This window comes from Rhodnius prolixus, unplaced genomic scaffold (genome assembly GCF_049639745.1).
Source record: "Rhodnius prolixus isolate KJV_2025 unplaced genomic scaffold, Rpr scaffold_13, whole genome shotgun sequence".
Classification (NCBI taxonomy): Eukaryota; Metazoa; Arthropoda; class Insecta; order Hemiptera; family Reduviidae; genus Rhodnius; species Rhodnius prolixus.
In genome coordinates, this window is record NW_027411583.1 from 7,537,861 (window position 1) to 7,558,272 (window position 20,412).

The following is a 20,412-nucleotide window of genomic DNA, read 5'->3' on the forward strand; positions in this document are numbered from 1 at the left end:
TCGTTCCATCCATATCCTTAAGCAGTTTAATAGTTCCCTGACATCTTTTTCCCCAATTAAGACCCGGCAACTACTAGTTTCCTCTCTTATATTCCCCCCATTTCGACTATGGATGTTTAGTGTATGGCGCGGTCTTTCTGGTGATATTGAAGCCAAGCTCAAGCGCCTCTCATGAACTGCTTCATAAGATTTATTTTCAGCATTGCCCAGAGACTCTCGCATTTCGCACTGCTACGATGAGTTGAAGTGGCTTTTTCCTGTCTATCGCCGCCAGTATTTTTTGGGCTTCATTCCTTTTTCAAATCATCCAGTCTCAAAGGCCGTCTTATATTTTTCATCTCCTTAAGTTTAAATCCTCGATCCATTCCCGTAACACTAGATCTCGCTCATCCGATCTCTATATTCCCTCTCACCGTACCTCATCCTTTGACAAATCCTTCCTTATACCTGCTACCTCTCTCTGGAACTCCTTGCCTTCATCTGTCCGCCATGCTCCTACTCTATCTATCTTTAAATCCCGTCTATTCAGTTATCTCCTTTCTATCCAGCTTCCTCAGAAATTCTAATTGTTTTAATTTATTTCCTTAATTTCTGCTGTTATTTTTATTTTCACTTTTTGTAAATACTTATTTATTTATTTATTTTCTGTTTAATCACAGGCCAAACTGTTAAGGCCTCCTGTATTTATTCTTAGGGGACAATTGTCCCAGAATAATAAATTTCTTTTCTATTTCTATTTCAAAATTAGGATCCTTCAAGACCGGTTGCTATGGGAACTTTTAAAGGGCACCAGATATTGTTTTGAATTTTTGATAGAAAACTGCATAAACTGCCAAGTTTATAACCATGCAGCATACAGGAAGCTTGCGTCTAAATGATCGCATTTGTTATAAATTAAAAAGTTCTCTCGGTTACAAGATCTTTGAAGTCCTTCACGGATTGATGCGCGCCGCCTCCGTCCAAAAATGATAAATTACTTTGTTTTCTTTCCATTTGAATGTTTTGTAAACTTTATGTACAAAGAATGTACAAGAAAAAGGAAGCGATAGTTGAACTAAGTATACTTTTCTTTTTATCCAGGGCATTAGTGAAAATATAAAATGCTTTTCCTCGGCCCGTTTTTCTTCTCTTAGAAGAAGCGCATCCTCTTTTTGTTGCGTAAGATTTGGGTTAAAGCATTGCTAACATTCTTTTTTTTGCTTTTCTTCTGTGTAAGAAGGGTGATTTAAAGGTTTAAAGTGTCCTATTTTTGGTCCTAGTACAGGAGACACCCCTAACTCCTAGCTGTGGAAGAAGACCAATCCCCCTCTTTAGTTCCCCAGGACTTGCTTTGTTCAGGAGCGGCTTACTGGATGGTATATATATATATATATTCAGCTAATGAGTGCCTTCTGCGGCAGGGGACAGGGAGCGAGCCAGCGAGACACCCGGGGTTACTGGACGGGTTGAGTTAATGTTGTCTGGAATATTGTACTTGTGGGGCACATTAACGTTGCGCTTCCCTCGCTACCTCCCCCCGGCTTCGTTATCCTACGCTACGCCATACACTCTTCTAGCCTCAGTTCCTCTAGTTAAATCGTCTCTTACTAGTTGGGACGACGGACAACGACGGCCTCTCTTATCTATGGCGGCGGAGACCTTATCGTCTTTCAACAGCGCTTAGTCTTATATATTATGTACACACCCTCCAAAGTCACTGTAATGTCGCCAGCTCATTTCTGCTCCCATCCTAGGCAACAATACCACATAGCCAGCAGGGGGGTGGGGCGAGAAAAAGCATTTGAATTGGGTACTTCTCGCTTGAATCACACAATTGCATCGAGTGAAGGAGACAAGATTCTGCATTAACGCTTCTCCGGTACATACGTACCTTCTCAGACGTGCATAGTGAAACCTACTACAAACAGATAGCAAAGATAATGCATGTTTGTTCTTCCCTATATAATTATGGCCAATAGTCTCGCGGCATTTCTATTTAAGCACACATTCGAAATGATATTATACTATACAAAAGGATATCCGGATAATGTGGTATTATCTCTTAGCCATTAATTTCACTACTAGTATACAGGGATTCCGAGTACCATATTGCATGCCATAATCAGAGCAAATCTCATTTCATTTTAAACTAGGCCAACAATCCCTAGGGTCATTAAATTATTTCATTTAAAACTTTAACCCTTCAGGATTAGGTTAGCTTGGCCCTATAAACTTCCTCTTACAAATACTACGTCACCGGAAGTACTGTGTTATCGTGACAAATTGTCGATTTGTAGTTTTCTCTAGGAAGTATCCAGTTTTTTTAAGTTCCCTAGGGTCTAAAAATTGGGTTTTTTTTCCATGTGGTTTTCATTATACTCCAAAAAAAAAAAAAAAAAAATGGGGAAAAAACGCAGAACGGTCGTAACTTTTTTTATTTTGTCTAGGGTTTCTCCTGTGGGACCGGGACCAACAGAAAGTTGGGATTATCACCCTCTTTGCTCAATAAAAACGGATTTTTTCATTTTTGTTTTTCTTTCAAACTCATTGCATTCTCCTGAATTTGCAGCTTCAAATTTTTTTACATTTCCAGAAAAATGAGTGAAGTTGTAAGATTTGGGTTAAAGCATTGCTAACATTAAGGATTCAAAATTGGCGAGGAATCGGTCCAAATAAAAACGAACAACTCGGTCTTTTTGCCAGAAACTAGTTTCTGTAACTCAACCAACCCGCATAGCCAGGCCCTGAAGAAGACAATATATTTGTAGAAACGTTGGCGAAAAGACCGAGTTGTTGTTTTTATTTGGACCGATTCCTCGCCAATTTTGAATCCTTAATTGAATAATTTACGGTCACGAAACCTATATATTCATATTGCTAACATTCTTTTTTCTTTTTTTGCTGTTCTTCTATGTAACTCCTTGCATAGAAGACACCCTTCGGTGACTTAGGATTCAAAGTGTCCTAGTTTTGTCCAATTACAAGAGACACCCTAACTCCTAGCTGTGGAAGAAGACCAACCCCCCCTTTAGTCCCAGGAAGATAGGACGGAATTGGTTATTCCTTTTATTATTTGATTCTCTTTTTTCACATTGTTTTATTTCTGAGGCTTGGTAATTAACATTCTCAACTTATTTTGGGCCTCTAATGCCTGTACCACCTGTTAATCTATTGGTGGATAAAAGAAAAGGAAGTGATATTTCCAAATTTATTTTTTGTGCAGATCCTCAGCCTCTTCAGCAAAGAGGTAAGAAGTTCCTGGAGGTTGCTGCAAAACTTGATTCTCCTCTGTTCGTTGTCTAATCTCGGCGCCCGGCTTGTCGCCTCCATTCTCAAATCAACTTGTGCTGGAAAATTTGTCGAGACTCGTTATCGATATTCCTTGTGTAGGCAAAAAGCAACTGAAAATCATTTTTGTACCAAGATTTTTTTATTTGTTTTCCAATTGTGGTAATTAAAATTGTTCAAAAAACAAACCGTAAGGGGAAAAAAAGGGCAGCAAAAACCTTTAAGCCCAATCAATAGGGCTTGTCGGAAAATCTAATAAACTACGAGGGTCGTTTGAAAAGTCCGTGCAAAAATAAAAACTACTTAATTTTTTGGGGTAAACCTTTTTTATTTTTCAACATAGTCTCCTTTTAGGCTTATACACTTCGTCCAACGCTGCTCTAGTTTGTTGATCCCTTCCGGATAATAGGATTTGTCCAAGTCTGAAAAATAGCCATTCGTCTCTGCAATCACCTCCTCGTTTGAATAAAATCTTTTTCCCGCCAGCCATTTCTTCATATTGGGGAACAAATAGTAGCCCGAGGGAGCCAAGTCTGGAGAATAGGGGGAATGTGAAACGAGTTGGAACCCTATTTCCATTAATTTTGCGACCACAACTGCTGAGGTGTGAGCTGGTGCGTTGTCGTGGTGGAAAAGAACTTTTTTGTGGGGCCAATCGTGGGCGTTTTTCTTGCAGCTCGGTTTTCAAACGGTCCAATAACCATGAATAATATGCACCTGTAATAGTTTTACCCTTTTCCAGATAGTCGATAAGGATTATTCCTTGCGAATCCCAAAAGACAGTCGCCATAATCTTTCCGGCCGAAGGAACGGTCTTCGCCTTTTTTGGCGCAGATTTCCCCCTTGGTAACCCATTGTTTAGATTGTTCTTTGGTCTCAGGAGTGTAGTGATGTATCCATGTTTCATCCACAGTGACGAAACGACGCTTAAAGTCCTGCGGATTCTTCTGGAACAGCTGCAAACCGTCCTTGCAACACTTCACACGATTTCGTTTTTTGGTCAAGCGTGAGCAATCGCGGCACCCATCTTGCGGATAGCTTTGTCATGTCCAAATGTTGATGCAAAATATTATGTACCCGTTCATTCGAGATGTCCACAGCACTAGCAATCTCACGCACCTTCACTCTTCTGTCATCCATCACCATATCATGGATTTTATCAATGTGATTTCTGGAGTAGTAACCTCAACAGGGCGTCCAGAACGTTCAGCGTCACTTGTGCCCCATATGGCCGCTCCGAAAATTTTGAAACCACTTATAAACTGTTCTAATCGAAGGTGCAGAGTCACCATAATGTTTATCAAGCTTCTCTTTAGTCTCCTGAGGCGTTTTGCCTTTCATAAAGTAGTGTTTAATCAACACACGAAATTCTTTTTCGTCCATTTTTTGAAAATCACTCGACTTCCTCGATTCAAACGAATGCCAAACACAAAGAAATAGACCGATCTGGCTGAAACTTGGTGTGTGTTCTTCCAAGAGATGCTACTAACTAAACATAACCTCGATACGCGTCAGTAGTGCTAGCCCTCTGACTTTGCACGAACTTTTCAAACGACCCTCGTATTAATTTTCCAGCTTGGTAAACCTTGAGTGTGTAAGTAATCTATTAGTGGATAGAGTGCGCTGAGGCTTGTTTAATCTGTATAAGAGGGGAAGGGGTGCAGTCTTGGAGGCCGTTGATGGAAGAGGCAGAGTGTGCAATAGTTCTGCCCAGTGATGTGGGGGGGAGCTCCTTCCATGGAGCGCACAGTTAGATCGTCCGCTCCTCCGGAGGCTGGCGACTTTACAACGATAATATTAGTAACAATGGCCGCCGTGATTTCATTAGTGTACCGGTTTTTTTTTTTTTGCAGGTAGTGGAAAACAAAGAGGGCTTTGAAGAAAAGTTCCCCTTGGATGCGACGCATCTCCTGAAGACATTATAAAGCCCATCATGATGCAGCACAACCTGATCTGGGTGTCTTTTCCACTCCCTTCTTCCATGACTCCTTCACATAGGACTGAGAAACTGCCGATGGTTTCCTCAAAAATTAATCGAAGGTCAAGTGCTCTTGGAATTGTGGACAATCCTCCCCCAAGAAGTGAGCCTCAAAGTTCTGTCTTACTTAAGGTCCCTCAACTCTACTGTTACTATTTTGTCAAGTACAGGAAATGAACAGTAGTAGCCCGCAAGGCTCATGCAATCCTTAGAGCAATTTCTTAGATCGATTCTTCTCCTACCAATTGATCATGGTAGTCTTGAAATTTCCTATATGATACATCATTGACATTAGATAGTATTGGTTGGATCTTGAAATGTAGAGGAGATTTATTGAATCTTAAACTATAAACATTTTAAGACTGATGTGTGGCTACACATTTTAAGTACCAAGCGTGAGATGTGTGGCTACATTGAAAACGAGGTCTTATTTCACTTTTTAGCTATCTGTCCAGCATTATGCGAAATAAGAAAGGACTGCTTTAATAAATATTTTCTATCCGCCAGTGAGATACTTGAGTACATTAACGGGAAAGATTGGAGATGCTTAATAAAATATTGTAAACATACTTATCAACTTAGGACTTAGATTCCTTTAACACAAAGACTTCTATTTTTTCTCTGAATATTTGAGTCGGAACTTGTTTTGGTTTTCTTTAATTTCAGTTTTGTATTATTTATTTGTATTTTGCTCCTTTACATTTGTTTTCGTTGCAATATTTATTGAGTTATCGTGACAGGACTCCAATCTGATGGTCAAGAAAGACCAAGAGGTATGTCTTTATAGTTAAAATATAAAATGCAGTTTAGTATATATTTAGTTATTGACTTATGTACGCAATTTTTAGATTTTACGTTGTTTATTACTTGTACTGTCTCTCTATTCCTCTGACATCCCTAATACTCCTCGCCGACTGAATCGCCAGAGGCCCCGCGACTTCCTTGTAGTCTGAAGGCCTAAATCATTATTCTCCTATCTCTCCTCTTTCCTCCACACATTCTCCTCTCTCCTATAGAGAGTGCTACCGCTTCTCTCCTCCTGCTCTCCTCCCGCACCAGTTCATCATACTCTTCATATTTACTGATTGTATCCAATGTATACAGATTGTAAATCACAAAATAAATTAAAACAAAAAAAAACGTTGTTTATGAGTGTAGATGTAAATATTGGCTAATAATGAGAATTATTATTAACACGGCTTTGGGGGACCCATGAATGTTGTAAAACTATCTTGGCCGATTTCGACGTCTTTTCGTTCTCTTCAAATTCTTCGACGGAATTTTCTCGGTAAAACAACCCTTTCAGTAAAATTCTGTGGGGGGAAAAAATTGAAAATCTTCTAGAATTGCAGTCATGGGAGGGTGTACACCTTAGATTCTTCTTTTCAATCATCTTCTGGCTTTAGGTTCTGCAGCATCTCCCCCCATTCTATCTCTCAGCGGTATATCTTTCTATTTCACTCATTCAACAGCAGCAATATCTATCTCCCTTCTCGATGAAACTTAGCCAAGAAAGTACGAAGTGGTAGGTAGCGATGAGAGATTCGTTTATTGTTTTTCAACGAAAGGACTTTAAGGTCCTTCAGTAGGAGGGGAGTTCACTACAAGAGGATGAGACATTGTGTCATTGGGTTGTGTGTGTGTGTGTGTGTGTGCGCGCGCGTTATATGGGGGAAAAAAACTTTTTCCGTGGAAAAACTTGTATCAAAATTTGTAGACTAAGAACTAGAAGAAGAGAGTCCCTAACTCTTCCTAGAAGCTTTCCTCTTACTTCTTCCTTGTTCCTTCTACTGCCAAGGGTAAAAGTGGGGAGTTATACTCTAGGACAGTTCTCCAGATTGTACTCCCACTGTTCCAAGATGTTGTTTGGCAACTGGCCCTTCGTCTTTAAATCGTACAATGTGACTAGTTCCTTCCCCCGGCAACGCCAAACAGAAAGAAAAGAAGAAAAGTGGCTGGTAAGAAGAACTGAAATCTTATAAATATTCTCACAACTTTGTAAACAGTTTTATATACACTTTGCCTGGATGTAACAGGGGATCGGCCATCTTTTTTTTTTTAGATCTAATATTTCGTCAGGAAGTCTTGTGACTTCTATCTCTCTCCTCTCTGCTTCCTTGTTCTTCTCTTTGTTCGTGATTTCCTGTTCCGCTGGTTTAAACTTTTTTTATTTTACACCGAATCTGTATCTCTTCGAATTTCTTCAAGTTCAGGACAAAAAGTGAATAAGGAGAACGTTAACTTTCTCCAACTACTTAGTGTCTTTAATTTTTTTGTGTAGATCATCAAAATCTCCCGTGATGGAGAAAGAAAGGATATATTTTGTTCCCTACAATAATTTTTTTTTTTTTACATTAATTTTGCAAGAAAAGAAAAGTCCTCATCGTTTAATTTTGAACAGTCTTTCATTGGCGTCAATCTCAGAATATCCTTGGAGACCCCAGATGTTCTAGAGAGTTTTCTTCAGCTTTTTTCACCTAGTTGTGAGAAAAAAAACAAGGGAGCAAGTCCCTAGCTGGGTTTAGTCTAGTCCTGTCTAGAACTGTCTTATCAGAGAAGATCCTTATCCTTAATTCTGGATACCTCAGCGTCTGCAGCATTGTACCTTATTACCTTATCCCAGTCGTCAGTCCCAAAATGAGCTACCTCCTGGAACTAACCTGGTGATTTACATCTTCCACCTTAGCTAAATCAAGGGCTCCTTCCAGATGATCCTGGCAAATGTAATATTGGTTAGTTAACTCATATCTCTTCTTTTTTTTATCTTATCAATCTTGAGATCAGAATTTTGTCGCATCAGTTTTCTTTTTTGTTAACCTATGCTCTTACCTAGGCATGAATGGCCTCGAGGAATTCTTGTAATCCGCTCTCTCCTTAATTAAATTAACTAAAAATAGAAACCATCATGTACGTGTTCTAATTTGTGAAACCATATTAATTTTAGTTTTAGAGTGGATGGGGATTATAAATTAGGTCACTTCTTCGCCACTAGTGTGGTATCTTTTTTGATTGATATATCTCAATATGTGTACCAACAGTAACTTCCCAAGTTAATGTAAATGGACTATTGTGTGACATGTGCCTGTATGATTTAATAATGTATTTGTGTTCAGTGTACAGTAATGAAATATTATTAATATTTAGTAAGCAGTGCCAATCAAGCACATTCATTTCAGCTGTGAATAAACCCAGCTGTGGGAGATTGAGTAATGACTGACTGGCATAATGTCAAGTGGCTGCGCTGCGTTGCTCCGTTCTACATTAACGCATTCATATCATCTCGGTTCAGTTTATTTATGCAATAGCAATGTTTGTTCTGGTTGCAAAACAGGTGTATAATAGATTGTGTTTGTCCATCTCTTGCTGTGAATTTAAACTTGTCATCGTTTAAAATGATCGATTTATTTACTTTTTTACTCGGAACTCGGATAGAGTTTTTTTTTAGGACCTTGTGGGGGGGGGGGAGAGAAATTTTGATGCAGCATTTTCTGAGATCATGGTGTCTCCCCCCCCCCCGCTCTTCCTGCATGAACATGCCAAATTCCTGAATTGGGAATTTTCTTACATTTATTAAATTTTTTCCAAGTATTCTACGTCTTAAAAGGGATCATCCTTCAGCAACAAAACATTGACTACGATTTCTGGAGAGTTTTCTGCAACCAGTACCCATTTACCCGATAGGACCAAAGACCATCCTCTCACACGCGGCATACTGTCATGCAGGAATTGCCCATGTCTTAATAATGACTTTGATCTTAAATTTCCCGAAGAATTGAGATCTAGTCTCTTTAACTCGAAATCTTGATTTAAATTATTATTGAAGGATCTTTCTTCCATTTATTCAAATCCCATACTTGTGAGAAAATTCAATTATTAAGTCGTAATTAGGGCGCCACGGTAGCCGAGCGGTTATAGGCTAGACCCGCAAAGCTAAGATGTATTGCGGTACTAGTCTAGCCCTTGGATTTTATTTAATGGTTAATATGAGAAATTTATAGTAGTGTGTTAGGCGGTTATAGGCTAGACCCGCAAAGCTAAGATGTATTGCGGTACTAGTCTAGCCCTTGGATTTTATTTAATGGTTAATATGAGAAATTTATAGTAGTGTGTTAGGCGGTTATAGGCTAGACCCGCAAAGCTAAGATGTATTGCGGTACTAGTCTAGCCCTTGGATTTTATTTAATGGTTAATATGAGAAATTTATAGTAGTGTGTTAGGCGGTTATAGGCTAGACCCGCAAAGCTAAGATGTATTGCGGTACTAGTCTAGCCCTTGGATTTTATTTAATGGTTAATATGAGAAATTTATAGTAGTGTGTTAGGCGGTTATAGGCTAGACCCGCAAAGCTAAGATGTATTGCGGTACTAGTCTAGCCCTTGGATTTTATTTAATGGTTAATATGAGAAATTTATAGTAGTGTGTTAGGCGGTTATAGGCTAGACCCGCAAAGCTAAGATGTATTGCGGTACTAGTCTAGCCCTTGGATTTTATTTAATGGTTAATATGAGAAATTTATAGTAGTGTGTTAGGCGGTTATAGGCTAGACCCGCAAAGCTAAGATGTATTGCGGTACTAGTCTAGCCCTTGGATTTTATTTAATGGTTAATATGAGAAATTTATAGTAGTGTGTTAGGCGGTTATAGGCTAGACCCGCAAAGCTAAGATGTATTGCGGTACTAGTCTAGCCCTTGGATTTTATTTAATGGTTAATATGAGAAATTTATAGTAGTGTGTTAGGCGGTTATAGGCTAGACCCGCAAAGCTAAGATGTATTGCGGTACTAGTCTAGCCCTTGGATTTTATTTAATGGTTAATATGAGAAATTTATAGTAGTGTGTTAGGCGGTTATAGGCTAGACCCGCAAAGCTAAGATGTATTGCGGTACTAGTCTAGCCCTTGGATTTTATTTAATGGTTAATATGAGAAATTTATAGTAGTGTGTTAGGCGGTTATAGGCTAGACCCGCAAAGCTAAGATGTATTGCGGTACTAGTCTAGCCCTTGGATTTTATTTAATGGTTAATATGAGAAATTTATAGTAGTGTGTTAGGCGGTTATAGGCTAGACCCGCAAAGCTAAGATGTATTGCGGTACTAGTCTAGCCCTTGGATTTTATTTAATGGTTAATATGAGAAATTTATAGTAAAGTATGTTAGCTAGTCGCCTCCGTCCACAACACCTAATTTAGTAGTTGGATGTAAAGCGTGCCTGAAAAAATAGACGATTAAAAGAAAAAAGAAGGAAGTTGTAATTATTTAAATACTATAATAATTAGTAGTTGAGAATAAGTTTAATAACACCCAGTGTGTTTTCACTGGGTTTCCCTCATTTTTGTTTAAATTTTGTATTTTATTGCAAACATCGAGCAGACATTACAGACGGCCATCTAATGTAGCGGCCATGTTTTCAGTTACACAAAAATGAGGAGATAGCCCATCACAGCTCTGAGCCTGGGTTCTCCTCTGTGTGTGCTTAGAGAATTAGCCAATGGCGGCGCAGAGAAGTTAGTGCAGCCCGAATATAGAACAAACGCTCCATTAACCAATTAACCCTTAACTTCCTTAGCCTAGGCTAAGCCTTTGAATAAATTGCCAGCACTAATATGTTAGGCGCATGTTATTATTTCCTATTTTACTGAGCCTTTTTTTAAGTAAAGTAAAACTACTTGAAATTATTTGTACATTAAAGCGAACAACTAAAACTTATTTTTTATTTTTTTTTAAACATATTTACGAGCTTTGTGCTTTGGTTAAAGAGAACGGAAACAAGTTGTAAACTTGATAAATTAAACTATACAATTTTGATAACTATTAACCTGCGTTATTATTCAATGATCAGCAGCTACTTTACTAGCCAATGGAGCCGCGGCTTTTGGAGGAGGAAGTGGACTAAATCACGGATCTTCATGGCTTGGCCAGCATCCGTGCTAAACAATGAACTGTACAGATATTTAAGTTACCACTATTTGGTTAAGCAGACTAAAAAAAAAAACGACTTATGCCGAAGAATGGACCCTTACTGCAAATTCCGGGCGACTTTTCTGCCATTTCCTCCTCAAAAGAGACTCTCATGTTCAAGTTGACTACTTTACAAAATGATCAGAACTTACTGTTACCTTGACCTTAACACGCCTTTCCCCGTTTGAACTTAAACCGCCTTGAATACTTAACGAAGCAGGGCGCCACGTTAGCCGAACGGTTATAGGCTAGACCCGGAAAGCTAAGGTGTATTGCGTTACTAGTCTAGGACTTGGATTTTATTTAATGGTTAATACGAAAAATTTATAGTAAAGTTTGTTAGGCGTTTATAGGCTAGACCCTCAAAGCTAAGTTGTATTGCGGTACTAGTCTACCCCTTGGATTTTATTTAATGGTTCAATAAGAGAAATTTATAGTAAAGTATGTTTGCTAGTCGCCTCCGTCCGTGACACGTAATTTGGTAGTTGGATGTTAAGTCTGTCTGAAAAAATAGGCAATTACTTAACTTACTAACGAAGCAGCCAAAGCTTAAAAAACCTAAACCAATTCACGAATCCAATTCGTCCCTCACTCTATCCCGCTTTATTTAAATTATAATTTTAATCCCGAAATTCGTAACTTCTCTCGAGTCATCCTCGGAGAAAGTAGCCACAAAAACTGGCATCTACACTAATAAAAAGAAGGAGCATCCTTTGAATTCATTTCTTAACAGGCCCTTGTTATCTCAGGATTGGCACTGCCGATATAATCTAAAAAACTTTGACACAATCTCAATACTTCCACTTAACGTACTAAGAAGCACCTAAAGTCGAATGATTGAACAATAATTGAATGGATAGCATAAAGTAAAGTAAAGTAATTGCCTTTTTTTTCAGGCGGGGCTTAACGTCCAACTACCAATTAGATGTCGTGGACGGAGGCGACTAGCAAACATACTTTACTGTAAATTTCTTTTATTAACCATTAAATAAAATCCAAGGCCTAAGACCGGGAATCGAACCCAGTACCACAATACATATTAGCGTCGCAGGTCTCGCCTCTAACCCGCTCGGCTACCGTGGCGCCTAATTGAATGGATAGCATGTAAGTTAGTGGTTATTGTGCTCGATTTATAATTACGTAAAACATTGTGAACCTCAATCAAAATAGCTCTAAACTTTCTAACAATCGAGTATACCTCGTCTGCATTTTAAATAACACTTAATATTGTATAACAGGGTTGTTGTAAGATCTGTACCATTTACAGCTGCTTTAGTTTATTTTATTAATTACTTGGGTGCCAAGTTTGTACGGGAGAATAGAACAAAATGGGGGCTAATAATTTGATTGAGCCACAGCTGTAGGTTGTGACCACTTTGTGTGGTTTTGTCTCTTTTATTAGTAAATACATTTCAAGCTGTGGGTAGGTGTGAGGAGGCGAGACGTTGGGCCGACTACCAACGATGAAACACAATCAATTAGTTTATCCTCGTAATGGAATTCGAAAACAAATCTAGTATAAAACAATGGATTGTACTAAAACTAAATACAGAACTCTCTTGTGTTTGAGTTAACCTGCAATGTAAGGGCCCACAATACGAGATCTAAGGGGTCGCCGCGGAGGCCTGTAGGCCTTTAAGACCGGCCCTGCTAGAATCGTATATCTAAACTGCTGCAATGTTCCAGAGAATAGGGGGAACTTGTTCCCTTTATTATTATCAAGGCATTGTTTAAGTTAATAAAATATTTAAATAATGAATAGATTTTGCATTAAATTTTTTTAATAATTTGAAGTTCTTAGTTTCAGTTAAACTGTTTTTGTGGATGTAAAAAGCATAAACATAATGCAAGTCAGTGGTTCTCAAAAATCTGTTGTATCTTAATATGGATGATCTGTCAATACGCCTCTTTGTGTTCCATGATGTAAATGGTAATAATAATCTAAATATTAAATATAATAAACAGGGGCGACTCTAGCTCGTGTAGCGCCCGTGTGCAATGAAACCCTGGCGCTCCCTTGGCCTGCCCCCCCCCGCGGCTATAACTATTAACTTTGAGTTGAAACAAAATGTTCGAAAAAGAAGCCGCCCATAGGGCGCTCGCGTTTGATAACTGCCGCCACCGCGCTGGCTGGCCGCTTCTGTCATATCATTGTTGTACCATGATGGTCCACGACGATGCTCTTAGCTGTCTCAGGGAGCGCCGCGGCGCCCCCTGAGACGGCGGCGCCCGTGTGCATTGCACACCCTGCACTATAGGATAAGCCGCCCCTGATAATAAATATGGAAAGGATTAGCTATGTGCTTAGCATACTGGATTCCAACAAGAGGAGATCTTGGGTTCGAATCCAGCTGCTGGTCCTTAGATTTTTCTCTTCCCCTGGAGCTTCTTACAGCTCACTGTCCAGTGATGGACAGTGTTGTTCAGAAAAAAAGCATCGGACGTCCAATAACCTCTGATATGTTTGGACATGCCTTGGAATATTAAATAAAATAAGTTCTAAAATTGTGTAAGTTGTTTTCGTAAGAGGTGAAAGCAAAAAAATTACCACTGTATGTTTCAGGATCTTGGATACAATTTGAATAATTTTAAAAAAATATTGCTTTTAGCGATTAGAATTGTTTTATGGTGACTGATGAATAAGAAATTTCATCATTTTTCCTTAGCATTGCCGAAAAACGAATTAAAAACCACATTTTCCAGATTACTGTGAATTAAAAATTTAAAAAAAAATGAACGAAGTAATTTGGGTCGAAAAAAGGAATATTCTGCGACCAAAACAAAAGGTATGGTTGCTCTTAAGTTAGAATTTTTTCGACCTACGCCAAAAAATTTGAGATATTTATGAGAAACAACTAGATTATAGTTTCACATTAAATTTAACATTATTATTATTTATAGTGAGTATAAATTTGTTTTTTATTGAATATTTAAACATAATAACAGTAATAAATTAAACTAATGCAGTAAATTCAAATAAATGTAAGAATGTAACTTGCTACTGTCTTTATTTTCCTGATTACTCATTACTATCGTACAGAGTATTTCAAATTTTTGCTTCTTAGTTTCAGCCAGAAAACTATCGAAGTGAATTGTGTCCTGCAATACTGAAAAAAAAAGGATGAGAATCGATGATATATAGGAAAACTGAACAAAAACGGTGACTGTTAGTATGGGGTTGACTTATTCTTGTTGTGGAGTAAAGATCATACTCAGAGGGGACCCCATCAGGGCTAAACGTGGCTTTTTTAATCTAAAGAAGAGGTAAACAAGTAAGCAAGCTACATTAATTAGTAATTCTTAATAGGCTTCTCTGTCTTTCTCTCCTGTTATGCGCCCTTAAGCATGGAGAAGTAACTAGGTAAGAGTAATAATGAAATTAGATCTCCATTATCGAGTATCGATCGGTTGTGCAGTACGGAGGAGAATATTGGATTTAAGCGCTGAAATTTTGAATAAGTCAGGGAGTGATTGAATAGTGCGAACAGTTTTTGCATACTAATCAGTTACTATTAATGCTTGTGTGTACGAAGGAGTAAGGGTAATGTTGGAGGGGGCCTTAATTGTTGAAGTAAGTCCCTTACGAGGGGTTAACGCCTAGCTTTATCCATTCTTCCGATGCTGTAAAGTTAAGGGTTGAAAATAGATGGAGCAAGGCACTTGTACTGTGTGCTGTTAGGGCAGCCTGTGTCTGGCACACAAGTAATCCCTCATCTTCATGTGCTCCAGCTGTGAGTAAAGCAGTGTAAGAAGTTCGAGGTCGAATTGTGGTTGGTCAGTGACCTAGTTTGGCGGTCAGTAAGTTTGTCTGGGTGTTGTTACTAATTAAGAGCTGAAGAAGATCTTCAGTTAGACGTAAGCTACTGTATCCCAAGAAAAGCGAACAAAAAACTTATTTTCTAAAATATAGAGGGCAAAGTGGAGTTTCCAAGGCCATTTTGCGTGAAACTTAGAATCCTTACGGGTATTCCAGATTCAACACTTAAACAATCGATCACCACACTATGGTACACTTACACAATCGATCACCACACTGTGGTTACAGTGTTGACTGTGGTTGCGGGCAATTCTTTGGAGTTAACCAATCTCTTTGATTTATTTTCTCTTGAAGCTCTCTTACCTTTCTCTTGCTAATAATAGATTAATTAATCTGATTTTCTTAATATTGATTAATTTCATAAGTAAAGTTTCCTTGTGCATTAATCATTTAATCAGTGAAAAACGATCTATCCAGCGTAACGATGTAGAAAACAATTTTCTTAGCGTGATTATGCATCAGAGGTGAGAAGAAAATATTTATTTTTAATTTTATTCTTAATAAAAGTAAAGAAAAGCCTATTTTTTTCAGGCATGCTTTACATCCAACTACCAAATTAGGTGCCGTGGACGGAGGCGACTAGCAAACATACTTTACTATAAATTTCTCATATTAACCATTAAATAAAATCCAAGGGCTAGACTACTACCGCAATACATCTTAGCTTTGCGGGTCTTGCCTGTAACCGCTAGGCTATCGTTGCTCCCTTCTCTTCTAGATATTTTTATACTAATTATTAGGTTATAAGGCAATATGGTAGGATTTAACTTATAGTTAGCCTAATGTTGTGCACAAATTTTTTTATTTTTACCTAACTTTTATTTTACCATTTTTCAGGAGCACTGTGACAGTGTTGAGAAAATGAATTCAGACAATGCACTTAAAGTAGGACTATGCACAGTAGAGCAAGGTTGGTTCCAGAGATTTAGGTTTATAGAATTTTTATCTCGAAAGGATAGGTCCAAGTACCTTTCGACCATTGGTAATCGAATATAGACCGGACTGTCTTTAGAGGATGGCTTATCTGAGATGGTTTGAGGAGTCGCGGAAGAACTGGATGTAAACCATATTGGTTAATGGTTTAAAGCGCATTAGAAGGATTAGAGAGGATTATTTAACTGTGTCGTTATTCGAATATTGAAGGTGAATATTGATGTTATTAATGCAAATATTTTTTTATTAATTATATAGTTTCAAATAAAATTCGCAAGTTTAAGCTCTGAGCTTAATTCAGCGAATTTTAAGTTCAAATGCTTCTTCCCCCATTCATTCATCGGTGAGTTTACGTTGAGTGTAAAATTTACATTAATCTATGTCTGAAGGCGAATTTACTACTATTACACTGAGTGCTTGTTGCAGAATCGTCGTGTAAACTGTAGTGTGTGGTAGGATGTTAACATTTGGGCGGTGCTCTCGTGTAATACGTGCTTATCCAGCTCTTACTAGTTATTGTTATTCTGGGTCAGCTGACAGTGTTGACACTCGCCCCCCATGGTACCATCAGCCTGGGCGCCAAATATTAGGTCTTCGGCTGTAATGGATGGCCCAGTTTGGACGGTCAGATGATGGATGATAGGAGGTCAAGCCGAGGGCTGCTGCTATGGTTCTCATCTCTCCCTTCCTGTTCTCCCTCTAGGGCTTCCAGCCCGACCAGTTATTTCCTGTTTAACCATAGCACGTCACCCCCCCCCCCCCAAAAAAAACCACCCTCTTCGTTCTTCACTTATACTGTTTTCGCTAGATCCTTGTTAAACCTTGGGCTCCACCAACATACCTCCTATTCACGCTCTCACTTCTATCTTCTATCACCCCACACTATCCCAATTGTTCCACAACGTTTGTTTCTATCCGTGTAGGGTTTTTGTTGTTACTAAAAGTTAGCCATGTCCGACCATATCCCAAAAGGGCAATCCTAACCAGAATGCGTTTCTAATGCGCACGCAATTTTGCTCTTATGAAGATATTGGCCATACTTAGTTACTGCTTTACATACTGTCTTCTTTCCCTCAACGATTGTCTTAAAAATTATGATTAAAATTGGTCATAATCTCTCTTAATAAATCATTTACCAAAGAAGTAGAAAAGAACTTACATTTGTGAGGCACAATTATGCGTGTATCATGCCAGTATCCGGAACAGTCTAAAACGGTACTTTCACAATTCCGAAACAAGCATTGCTTTTCCAATATTTGTTTTCAATTTCCTTTGACCGAATCAAAAGATTGAAACGCACAATTCAGATAGTTTTATTTTTTATTCCTTAGGAGAACATTTCAGTGTAATGTACGATTTTACTAACTGGAATTAAGTTACGTAAGTGTTTTTACAGTTTTTTCATGGAGAACTTTACCTCCATTTTCCCAAATTAGGTGACTAACACAAACAAACATACTTTTCTATAAAGTTCTCATTTTAAATATTAAATAAAAGCCAAGGTCTAAACTCTAGGACTCTGGGAATCGAACCCACTAACCAGCAATACATCTCAGCTTTGCGGGCCTTGCCTATAACCGCTCGGCTATCGTGGCGTCGGCCTCTATAATGTTAGTAATATTTATTTTGTTTAAAAAATGAAGCTTTAAAATTGTAGGAAGAGTAATTCCTATGGGTTTGCACACCGGATTTCTCTGTTATTAATTTATTTTTCTACTTTTCCCCCATGAGAAGGAAACCTCTAATAAATTACTTATAAGTTGGATTTTCCTTTTACACGTTTTTTCTTTATTTAAGTCCAGTTTAGAAGTTGCGGAGTGGTAAAGTATTTTATTTAAAAATGAAGCCGCATGGTTGTTTGATGTGCTAGTTGTATAAGCGAGCACGTTTCATTTTGTACTCTGGGTTTCTCAGTATACTGTGTGTGTGTGTAAGGGGGTGGGGTGGAGGAGAGGGACTATAACCAGTCCCAGCACGCTCTTGGTTCTAAGTTGACCTGACCAATAGCAATGTAAGCTTGCTCTCCATGGAGAGTAGGACCCCAACTTAGTAACGACTGGGGCAGTTCACGTGACTCTCTGCCGAAATGTCAGGCTGGGGAACGGCCACAAGGTTTTACTTCCTGGCCCACCTGGGTGCAAGGCGAAATTGGTGGTGGGAGTATAACTGGACAATGTTTACTTCCAGCAGGAGTGTAATCTAGCAGCCTGGGATGCTGGGAGCCTACAATAAACATTTTCAGTCCAGTGTCGATCGTAATATGTTGTTACCACTTGTTCATTATACATGGAGAAACTGCGGTGTAGGTGTGTATGGTATGTACGTACGTCTGTCTGTATGTAGTTTACCCTTATGTACCCTACTCTCCGAGACAGGTTCATCCTAGAACCACTGCTAAATTCGTCTTTACTAATTCCTCATTCTGCTCACAAGAGGGATTACGGAGATCCTGTAATTATTTTGGGAGATTTTAATTATAATATTAAAAAGAATTATTGTAACATCAACTTTGTAGCTTGGAAAATCTGGAACCATGTATTGGTGTAACTCTCTTATCAGTTTAGGAAAACTGATAAGACTGCAGCGTTTTCTTTCTTATCCTAAAAGTTATGGTCTGTATTTATGAAACTCTTTCTCCCAGTAACTTCCACAACTTGTCTTGTTATAGCCGCACCAAAAAAAAAAAAAGGGGTAGTTGGCAAGTCCCAAGTAGATAGGGATAGTGGAGAGTTAATAGAAGATGTTCAAACATTGATTGGAAAAAAACTTAGTAGTACAATAGTGGCGAACACAAATTGGCCGGCGTAGGAAGTGGGAGAATGGAGGACTCTCTGCAAGGAGTTAATGTTGCGACTGGGCTTTGGCAAGGGATTTAGTATGCAAATCAGCGGGAATGTACTGCGGATAGCGGAAGAGAACTCGATGGGATGGCTGTGGTTGGGGGGGGGACTTCCTTCTATTGTTCTTCCAACTTGCAATTTACCATTTTCCTATTTTAAGGGCTCAATTCGGCTAATAGTATTCTTGTCAGTGGATGTAATTTTTGTTTTTAGTGGATTTTGGCCATCCATGTGCGGTGTTCACAGTCAGCTAGCTGATGCCCAAAATACTTTACTCATTGTTTAGCACACTTGCTTAGTAGCTGGAAATTTTTGTTTATTTTCTCGTCAATATTTTTTGTAAGAAGTATTGCATGGCCGACGATCATGCAGACTTTGCAATTAAGTGTTGTCCTAGGAAATTTTCCCGTTTTGGAGGTCTCCCTCGGGAGTCCCGTAAAAGTAGTACAAACTTTTATAATCTCCAATTGGTTGTGTGATCTCTACTGTAGGCTTTTTGAAATCACCCAGAATTCTTCCAAAAAAAAACCTCCAACAATCTTGGCCGGTAGACATCTTAAGGTTGGACAACCTGAAAAGAAGAGTTACCCTGGTGCTCCAAGCAACGGAGCGACACTTTGCACTACGTACTCGCATTTCTTTCTATAGACATCCTTACATAGTTCTCTTTACTCGCCTTCATCTTCCTTTAGGAATTTCTCTTGTAATTTTTATTCTTTTATTATTTCAGATAATTTATTTTCTAATTGATTCAATTAAAAACTTTTGCATTTATTTATTTATTAACTTGTTTCCTAAATTCTACATTTTCTCTTGCAAATTGTGTTCCCCCTTATCCCAGGATTAATGATGTTTACATGGAAATAATACCACGTGATTTATTATAAGCAATTTGCATTATTATTGTTGAATATTTTCCTGGTTGAGTAAAAGTTTTTCGTGAAAAAAGAAAACCTAGGGGACGACTAAAGAGGAAGAGGACGGGAAGTCGATGACAGTTGAATGAAGTATGGCGTTTTGAAACCATCCTCTAAACGCATAGCTAGGAGAGAAGGGAGTTAAGTGCGTGCGGTTTCGATAACACTACAAAACACAGTTCTTTAAATGAAAAGAGGGTTGTTGTTAGACTCTTAACAACCCTCAAGTACATAAGAACGTATTCAAATTAGGATAAAAGTGTTTAACAACTTTGGGGGAGCAGGGTGTTAGGGTCAGAACGGAGGAAGAGTTTTGTTTCGGGGAACAAGAAAGGAAGAAAAAAAGGAGCATGATTTGAAAATGTTGTTCAGATAGTTTCCTTCTTGTTAATTCTTTATGCACAAGCCGGAAACGTTTCTTAGACCATTTACTCTCTCTCTCTCTCTCTCTCTCTCTCACACACACACACACACACACACACACACACACCGTTTACCGAAAAATCTTTCTAGACTCTGAAGGAGCTCAAATTGGGATAGTTCTAGTGATGTCTCAAAATGTTCAATTGCGTTCTACTTCTCGGGAGTTCGGCTTGGTTAGGAGAAGATTCTTTTAGAAAGATTCTCCCGCTTTTGATGATGTCTTGCGTGATTTAAGAAAGAATTTAAATCTATCAGGAGACTTAGTAAAAATATTAGACCTG

At 38.5% G+C, this 20,412-nt stretch overlaps 1 protein-coding gene across 5 annotated transcripts in view; it reads left to right on the forward strand.

The window, feature by feature from the left end:
- LOC141448053 (uncharacterized) overlaps positions 1-20,412 on the forward strand; it is a 485,150-nt gene that overhangs the window by 393,542 nt on the left and 71,196 nt on the right. Inside the window, exon 5 of one of the 5 annotated variants that reach the window (XR_012454811.1) lies at positions 5,121-5,348. The exons of the other annotated variants lie outside the window; for them this stretch is intronic. The gene's annotated coding sequence lies outside the window, so the exon portion shown is untranslated. The remainder of the gene's footprint in view (positions 1-5,120; positions 5,349-20,412) is intronic. 5 annotated transcript variants of the gene reach the window in all.